Source organism: Cynoglossus semilaevis, chromosome 4 (assembly GCF_000523025.1).
Source record: "Cynoglossus semilaevis isolate Cse_v1.0 chromosome 4, Cse_v1.0, whole genome shotgun sequence".
NCBI classification, from domain to species: Eukaryota; Metazoa; Chordata; class Actinopteri; order Pleuronectiformes; family Cynoglossidae; genus Cynoglossus; species Cynoglossus semilaevis.
This window is the reverse complement of record NC_024310.1, coordinates 6,767,563-6,777,340: the sequence shown is the minus strand read 5'-3', so window position 1 is coordinate 6,777,340 and position 9,778 is coordinate 6,767,563. Positions and strand designations below refer to the sequence as shown.

The 9,778-nt window shown below is 40.1% G+C and overlaps 1 protein-coding gene across 1 annotated transcript in view; it reads left to right on the top strand.

The window, feature by feature from the left end:
* The window catches only part of tenm4 (teneurin transmembrane protein 4), a 179,676-nt gene that overhangs the window by 69,078 nt on the left and 100,820 nt on the right, over positions 1–9,778 (top strand).

Below are 9,778 nucleotides of genomic sequence, written 5' to 3'. Positions count from 1 at the left end.
CACCTTTGTCGGATGCCTTTTTCCCTCACTTGCCAGACATCATGCACCAACAAAACAAAATAATATAAATAATGTATCACTTAACAAGTACCAAAAGGGTTAGAATTACACCTGAATCCCACACTCCTCTCACTGCAGCTGCAGGATGATTTATTAATCCCTAATTCCACAGCAGCAACATGCTGGTCAGGGCAGCCGCGTGACACGACTGAAGGAGACGAGGGCGTGGCCCCGACACTGGGGCCGCACATTTGTCTCACAACAATGGCACTGATTTGCATAGGTGTGGTGTCGAGGTTCCCCTCAGGCTGTCGGCGAGGGGTGGAACAGAGGACCGAGGGCTGAGGAGGAATATCCCCGGGGTCTGTTAGTCAAAGCCTGAGTCATCCTCAAGTTTTCTAAGTTGGCTTTTAGTTTGCGAAGAACAGCATGTTCCTGTGTGAGACTAGCTGGAAGGTACAATATCACACCAAGCTTTGTTTTTTGTTGTTTTTAAATCAATGCTTTTGGCCAAACAGGTTTGGTATTAGCCCGGGGCGAGTGCTGTGCTGTATATGAATAAAAATGAAGCTCTTCAAAGTAACATTTTAATTGAAACTGATTTTGCTCGTTCAGTCTCAGACGCCATTTGTTAATAATGGGTTTATTCAGATAAAATACCTAATGAGATACAGTACTGTAGTATACTCAGCTCGCCCCGATGTCTGTATTTCCCTTTTTCACAACACAAAACCCCAGACTTAACAATCCTGTGGATTATTTATTATTAGTATGAATATTTTCCTACTTTTCACAAATCTTGGCTCAAAGCCTCCACTCATGCTGAATGGAAATGAGATTTCTTATTCAGATTATCCAGGATTAAAAATCATAATACCCAGGGCTAATCCTGATTTGAATAGGATTGTTTTTTATTTCCATTTGCTCTCCTCGGTGGATATATGGAGGATTTCAGTAAACACTGACGCATGTTTTGTGATATATATATTTTTTTTATGAATTACTTCCAGAGCCCTGAGCTCCTGTGGTAAATAATATAGGACTGTGAACAGTTATATCAACACAGGGATTGCCAAAAGTGAACTGAACACTGTCTGTGGTCAGGTTTGTCTCATGTCTAGCCAATCACAGAGCTTGGATGGCGTTGTAATGGACTGTAATGACACCAAAGCTTCTCTCTGCATTTGGAACGTGTTCTGAAGGTTCTCTTTACTTCATTATTGTTGAATATGTTTGTATATGCTAACCCAGCTGTTTTTACCCCAATTTTAACATTTCTTTACTTTTTTAGCTTATTAAAGCGAAATATACTGCTGCTTCATTGATTTATTTTGCTGGTTTTTTAGGTGGAAGTAACTTTTACTTGCTTTTCAAGGCTAAATATTAGTGGTATGTTAATATTGGCTAATTTGTCTGGGAGAAATTTGAATTGACTTCAACCTATTCGGGTTAATTCCTTTGCTATTTTATTGTGAATTTCCTGGGGAAAGGGACCTTGGTTTTGTTACCCAAAAGTCACGTTAATTGGTATCTTTAACATTATGTTTAAATCATTGTGTTTATCTTTAACATTATGTTTAAATCATTGCGTTTACATATATATAAATACATTTTTTTTTTACATCTGAGGTTTTGCCAGAACTTCCCATAGATGGATGGATTTTACATTTGCAGAACAGGGTCTTAAGTGCACCAGGCTGTCGCCAACAGGAGTGAACCCAATTCCTAAATTATCTGAATAAAAATATGGGAGGAAAAAGCCAAATGCAATGTAATCTTGAAATAAAAATGCATTTCAGGCTTTCAACGGAAAGTGCACCGGGGGGGAAAGAAATGGTAATTTAAAAAGCCAGTGTGAAAAAAATGACTTGAATATCAAATCAGATTGTCCTGACATACAGGTCAGTTATTTGAGGAATATTTAAATTTTTTGAACGGTGACAGTGACGGAAATATTTACTTTTACGTTGTCAGAGCTGTGTGTTTTATGTGATTGACTCACAGTGAATCTGCTGGACTGGAAAACAGGTGATATTTGTCTCTTTACATTTACTTAAGGTGGTCTCACAGACCCCCACGTCAGAGCTGGAATGTTCTGCAGGATTTCAACCAAAGTAAATACTTTCAGCAGCACAGACTTCTTCACATTAGCTGCTTCAGAGGCTTCAGTGTTTATATTTAGTCGGGGGGTTGGAGTTGTTCTGTTTGCATGTGATGTGGGGTTTCTGCTGCTTGCTGAAGCCTGCACTTCTTTTGTTGGAGCCTGTGTTTCAGTGTGGCCCCGGGGCTTTCTCCAAGGGCCCTCTTCTCAGGGAGAGTGTCAGTGGGAGTCCGCTTCCACACTGAGCCCAAAGATGTGAGACACTGCAGCCTTCCTAGCATTAGCATCTCTTAATGCAATAACAGCATGGGGTCGGGCCAGTGCCGGCGCTCCACGGTGAAAGAGGCAAAGCTCCACGACCTGGCAGCTGACCAGGCAGGGGAGGAAAGGACACGGGCATACGTGAATTCAAACAAGTCTTCATCTGAACTGCTTAATCATGCCCCCTGTGTCTGCAGGGATGGTTGAAGGAGGACACACAGAGAGTGATTTAGTCGCAGGCACATGGAGGCTGTACAGAGGAGGATTAGGGCCACAGCCATGATGGTGTTTCTTAGAATTCTCAGATTATAGTCAGAGTCATGATTGGAATATTAAACACATCTATCAAAAAAGTTGTATATGTAATCTAAATATGTTCAAATATGTTTTACAACCATTCTGACTATAGGTCAACATGAGTTTTCTCTTTAAATAATATTTCTTGTTGAGTGTCTTGTCTTATAGTTAGATGTAGGACTAAGGTCCCTAACTTCAGGTTATTTTACAAAATTCTAAAACCAAAATATTTTTTTCCCTTCGAGTTTATGACGATGACGAATTTAGATTTTTATTTTCTGTAGTTTTAATTTTTTGTAGACAATAATGTCAGCTTTTTGCAAAATCTTTTTTTCTTTTTCAAGAAAATTTTAAATTGTCCTTTTGGCAATAACAAATTCTCCCTCTGTGATTTGAGAAACAAAACATATTTCTAAAGAAAATTACATTTTTTGGGAAAGAACATCTGTGGCTCTTATTCTCCTCTGTCGAAGTGTGTGACACACAAGTGTGATTTCTGAACATGAGATTTGACTTGACTATTCTCTAGCTGGAGTAAAGTCAACAGACAAGTCGTCCGGTTGCATTCATCTGAGCTGTTCATCAGCACAGAGAGGCCGTGGAAAATGCATTTTGCATACTTACATATCCTCTCTTCGCTGACGGAAATTGAGATGCATTACCTTCATCGCAAGATAATTGTGGGCCATCTGTGCCCTCCAACAAAATCCTCAACCTCTTGATGGATATGCAGCAGAGTGACACTCACAACAGAGCGCACGTAACCGCTCGTCTTGTTCCTGCGGAGACAGATCAACAAACTGACAGAAAATCCATGTGGCCTCACAAAGGCAGAATGAAGCTGGGGCCCTGACCTCGTGGATCGGGCTGCAAACTGTGGCCGAGCCTAGTTTGAAAAACAATCGAAAATGTTCAATCAATTTACTTGATTTATTTATTTTTGTGTGGCTGTTTGTTGCATAACCATCAATCAGTCGTGGCTGTCAATCATGACATTTAGAAATGTATTAGAAGGATAAATTGTTGAGCATGTGTGATCTCAGGGGGGGGGGGGGGGGGAGGGGGGTGCTGGTTATTTATTCTTTTAATTTATTGGTTTGGCTAAAATCCCATCTACTTATGAAGAGGAAGGTTGGTTTATGACCCTGACAGAGGACAGTCCACAGGCCAACACAGGGATTTAACCTACAAAAGCAACAGTTACCTTTTTGAAGTCTCCGCCATTTTAACTGATGTCTAAATGATGGTACATGGACTGAAATCTGCACCCCTTTACATTCATTCCCGGTCCTATTTCATTTTAGGTCCATGTAATATGAAACAGTGTGTTCTTAGTAGGTAGAGCTACAGTATCAGTGGCGTTCTGAGGCTGCCATGTTTTGTCTCATCTGATTCTGGTGCCAAAAGATCCGTAGCCTGGTACTAGTCCAGGGCTCGGTTGTTTGGGACTCTTGGCTTAGAGAACAGTAAGTGTTTGGGTTCAAAGACATGCTGGTCCTGCTCCTTCCACAATCTAGCCTCAGGGACAGTTGTACAAAAATGCTTGGAAAAATTGTATTCTTTGTTCAATTATGCGCTACTTTCTGTTAACATACAAACAACATGTAGACAGTAACCTCTGACAGCTTAAAAAAAGGAGGTCAATCAGTAGAAAATGGTAGTCATCCCTTCTGTGTGTGTTGCTCTCTGTAGCCATGGTGAGGATACAGTAAAGGGTAAGGTTGCAGTACATTCATATTCTTCTGCTCATCCCCTCAGAGGATGGAGTGGAGAGCCAAGCGTTGCAGCCACCATGTGGTGTTTGTGGTACCTGTTACCCCTCAAATGAGCAGAGGAAAGACAGCTCCTATTCCCACATGGATCTTCCCTTCAGATTCTTCTAATGATGCGAGAAACCAAGAAACAGCAGGGCCGGCAGACAGCGGCACAGGCGCAGGCAGAGAAGGGGAGCGCGCAACTCTGCTGCTTTCATGACAAATTCTATTTGTATTTTTATAGACAAATGCTACTCAACTGGAAATTATGCTGCTATGATTAGCCATAGGCGCTACAGCAGTAAGCAAGATTTAATGATTTATCGGCTGCTGCACAGCTTTTGATTAATTCTGCATCGAATGGTTCACACCTCATTGCACTGACTTGGTGTCTGGGGGCCGGGTCATATGACTCTCCTTCATCAGGTGTGACCATTAGCGCTCTCTCATGTTATCTGCTGTCCTTGTTCAGGGGAGAGACCTTCTGCAGTGATGCATTTGCACAAATTAAATCAGACCCAAGCATTCAGTAAAGTCTTTCCTGCTTGTAATATAAAAAATCTGAGGTAATTTGAAGGTTTAACAAACACAAGGGAATAAATCTCACACTCTACAATTGCATTAAAACAGGAAATTCATCCAAAAGAAATGTATTCACTAATTTGATTTACCATAATGGCTGGAGTAATTTTGGACGTGGTCACGTTAATTGCTCGGCTCTGGCTGCTGAGAGTCCACTGAAATGTTATTAAAGTATAATCATCTCCACATAGATGTATCAGTCTCTCTACTGTACGAAACACTGACCAGTTTCCATGACTACAGTCAGGTACAGTAGAAGACACAGCATTGGATGGATAGGGTAAGATTTGTCTTCTTCACTAAAGACAGGCATCATTACCACCATGTCCCTGTCCATACACTGTACATCAGGGCTCTTCATATTATTTAAAGGGGGAGCTACGATACCACAGTCCTGTGGGCGCACTGCTCCGATCACTGCTGTCATTAAACTGTCATTACCTTGTTAATGTGCCGATGTGGTCATTTTTAGTGCATTACAAATTATTTTTCTTTAATGGATAATGACATTAAATGCAACCCACCCAGTTTCGAACAGAAGATAGATTTTACGTGGATTTTAGACAGAATTTACATTGAACAGTTAGTAACCCTTGGGCCCAATAAAATGAAAGAAAAGTGTTGTTAACCCTTAAAAGAAAATAAAAATAAAAACCATAAACAAATTATCGGGACTGTAGTTTAAAGTAATCTACAGGGGCCAAAAAGTCTTTCCAAAAAATAGCTTTGTCGCCTAATATATCCTAAACAGCATCTCTCCGTTATCAAGAAAAAAAAAAGATTTTTTAGTTTAATGTTTGAAGTTGATCATGTAGGGGCCAAAGTTATTACATGAAGGATAGTTTTATGTAAAGCTTGCAAATAGCTAAACTTAGCACGCTAGTTAGATAGCTGTCATTAAACCCACTTATTTCTGAACGTGCTGAAATTAGATGGCTCTGAAATTTCTGACGTCTCTCAGGGTGATGTAGGCGGTGGGCCGGCTCTGGGCTGGCTCTGGGCTGCCTTGGCTAATGAAGTGGATTTGCCATAATTACTTGTCTAGAGTATCATCAGGAGGTCTCAGACAAACAGTGCGTACATCTGTTAGGAAGAAACATGAAAAATGCACATTCCTAGACTGAATGGAAATCTGCCGGCCTCAGTTTTTGAATGCCCTGTGAAAAGTTGATGTCTTTTGTAGCCACGCTCCCCCCGTCCCCTGTCTCTCTGATAACAAATTAATCTCTTTTTCTCACTTGCTTCATTTGTGCAAAGCAGGTCAATAGAAAACCATTAATTTTTTTTCCTGTCCTTTGGTTGGTTGTGAGTAATTGTTGCTGAATCACCACATCTGTGGGGGTTGCGTCGTCCTGTGTTTCCATAAATGCTCTTGTTTTTCATCTTTCTGTTTATGTCTATAAAAGAAAAAAAGAAAAAAAACAAACAGCCCTAAACTACTGGTGTGGCAGTTTGAGGTTTAGTGGTTGGACAAGGACACACACACGTGTGCACAGGGGTAATTTATTTAAATCCTAATGCCGTTTGTTTCCTGTTGGAACTCCGTTATTAATGGTGACAGCTTTTATGCAAATAACAATGCAGTCGGTTAAAGTGAGCAGTGTGTGGAGTGTGAAGCATTTGGAGGGAACAAAAGAAACTTCCCCGTCTCACGGCAGAGTTGCTGACAAACATTTCACTTTCTTCATTAACGTAGAGCAGACTACCAGGCAAATTTGATTTAAAATGCGTTTTGTGTTCACGCGGTAAACCTGCACATAGCAGATGTGTTGAAGTACCGTCTTTTTGCTTTAATAATCTCATGATGTCTCTTTGACGCTGTGGCGTCCATTGACACACCATAACTTTCTGTATTTTAAAAGTAAGCTCTTATATTGCTACTTTTTTAGCTAAAGTAATGAACATTACATTTTTTCTAGGCTCACATACAGTTGTTTGTTGTTGTAGCAGTTGCAGCTTTGTGTTCAGTTTTGCTATATTTCTTACTTTTTTTTTTTATTATACTTGGTAACTTAAGACCTTTTCTTCTTCCGGCTGTTCCCTTCATGGGAACACAAAACATGTGGGCATTTTATTCAGATATATTTTCACTAATGTTGAGCTGACATTGGTCACAGCTTTGTGCCTTTGTTTAGCTTTTTTTTTTTGTACGTATTCCTGTGTTAACATTTAGTCATCTTTAGTTTGTGATGTGTTTAACTAAACTGTAGATATTGAAATAGTCATAACATAACTATAACAATCCAACTAAATCTAACTAGTACTAGTAAACTACGGAATCTATTTTAACTGTTTGGCAAGGTTGGCTGCATATCCTGACTTATGTATGTGTGGTTAGGGTTATGTGTGTTTGTAATAGACCATCCAACCAGTAAGTAACCTAGAGTCTGTCTCTTTACTACAAACGGAATCACTGGTCACTCCATATTTACCGAAGCACCATGGGAGGCAGAGTGTTTGTTTATTATGCTGTACATGCTTTTCAGAGCAGTGATGCATTCTGGGCTGTGATATATTTCCCTGCATGTGTCTGCACTGTCTCCATATCACATTAGCATAGTCTTATTAATGGCTTTAGGGATCAGGTACATTACTGAGCAGGAGGGAGGTCATCAACAACAACAACCACTGTGTGCTTTTACCACACACCAGTCTACTCTTCATCACCACTCTGCTGCACCTCCCTCTCTTTCTGTGTGTCTCGGCTAATTACCAGGGCAACATTGTGCAAAAGTGTGGAACCATCTGTCAGTGCGATAAATGACTAGTATAAAGAAAGGGAAATAACAGCTCTGATGTTTGTCCCGTTAACATTTGTTGCCTTTGTTTTTGTCAAACAAGCTAAGAGATCCTGCGTTCTCTCTTTACTCTGAATTAACAATTAACTCGGAAATGCAACGGATGCTCCTTTTCACGTTATTATCTGTGTAATGCCTGCATATAAGTTGCAGACATACTGTACAGACATACAGCTTCACCTACAGCAGTTTCTGTTGCATATAAGTTGCAGACATACTGTACATTAGGAGCTTCACCTACAGCAGTTTCTGCCAGATCTGTTCAACAACAGATTTCAACCAACAGCATATCTGCTGCTAACACAACAATTTCCCAAATATGGGATTAATATAGCACATATTATTATTATTAAAAGAATTAAGGGTTGGAAGATGAATGAGTATAACCACAAAATGTTAAAGCAGATACGGTGTGTGAAATACAGAAGCTCCTCATGATGCTCATTCTCATCCGTGCCTTGCGCAGGAAGAGGCGTAAATCGGGATTAATGTCCAGACGATGCATCTCTTTCTTGTTTTATTCCTTCTGTGCAGCTCGTTAGCACGTTACCTGTACGCACGGTCCTCTCTGTTTCTCTGTTTTCCAGAGCTGAGACTGAAAGTCTCTTCATTCCTGGCAAAACACAGCTTTGCAACAGGTTCCTTATTTACTCTGGATTGACACATGTTAATGCTGCAGTTTTATGTTTCTAATCCCTTAAAAGAAAACCTGTAGCGGCTGTCGATCCTTCACTGGCAACAGTACGTGTTGCTTTAATGAAGGAGCTGATTATACAAAATAGGTTATACTGTTTGAATGCGTTTCACCCCCCTTTGCTGTAAAAGGGCAATTTAGTGGTTGTGGATATCTGTGAAATAAGAGGAGGCTGGCTGCTTCAAAGGAAAGCCCATCTTTCACTGTGTGTAAAGCTACTTTATTGATTGATGGATGGTTTAGAAGACGTGGAAATGAATGGATACAGGGTTCACAAGGACACTGGTCTTCTATCTTGTGAAGCAGAGAAAGTATTAGATGTTACACATAGGACCTCTGGGCACCATCTGTTCTTCGGCAACTTATATCTAATAGTTTTAAAATCCCTCTCAGAAAAGTGACAATAAAGTGTGAAAGGACATAAACAAAGAGAGAGTTTGGTCTGATAAATGATACCAGACTGAAGAAATAACTTCCAACAACACTGACCGCCAAAAATCTGATAATGCCACACAGCAGAGAAAGACAGATTATTTTTTTTGTTTCCTTTTTGTTATCAGTTTCAAATACTTGGAATTTTCCTTCGTTGGGTTATGGCAGTGGACCAAAGTTTTATAGAAGACTGATTGAAACAATAGAGGGACAGTGTGGACCCGCATGACCTTGAAATAGAACAGGGTTGTAGAAGACTAAAACATATTGCATGGTTTGTTGGTCAGGGATTTTTTTCAATATATTCCAATATATGGGTTTTCATTTGTCAACTTAAATTGATTTGAGAAACCATTGCCCATTGTGTCAGATATTGCAATTAATAATTAATTAAGATTAATTAAGATTTCTCATTATCTGGGTGAATCTCCTAGAGCAGTGTTTCCAAACTTGTTTTTTGGGCACCCACATGAGGGTCGCGACCCAGTCTTTGGGAAATAAAGTCCTAGAGAGTCTCAACTCTCTGGTCATTTTCACGAAGCATTTGTTTGTGTTGTTTACACTGGAGTCGTCTGAGTCAACCTTCTACAATATCTGTGTGAGACAGCAACACACACTGGTAGAGTCTGGTGTGGAGAAGTAATGAGCTGAGGAAGGACTGTTGTTGTGAGCTGCTCCTCACAAGGACAGTTAAAACTCTTAAGTCAAGTCACCGTGTAGGTGTGAGTTAATTTGATGCTATTGTTAGAAAAACTACTGCTCACCAGTTATCACCGAGCAGGTTGATGTTGAAGGGTGTGAGGTGAGGCTGCAAAATAATTTAGTCAAATTGAAAAAGTTCCTCAAAATAAATCAGCAA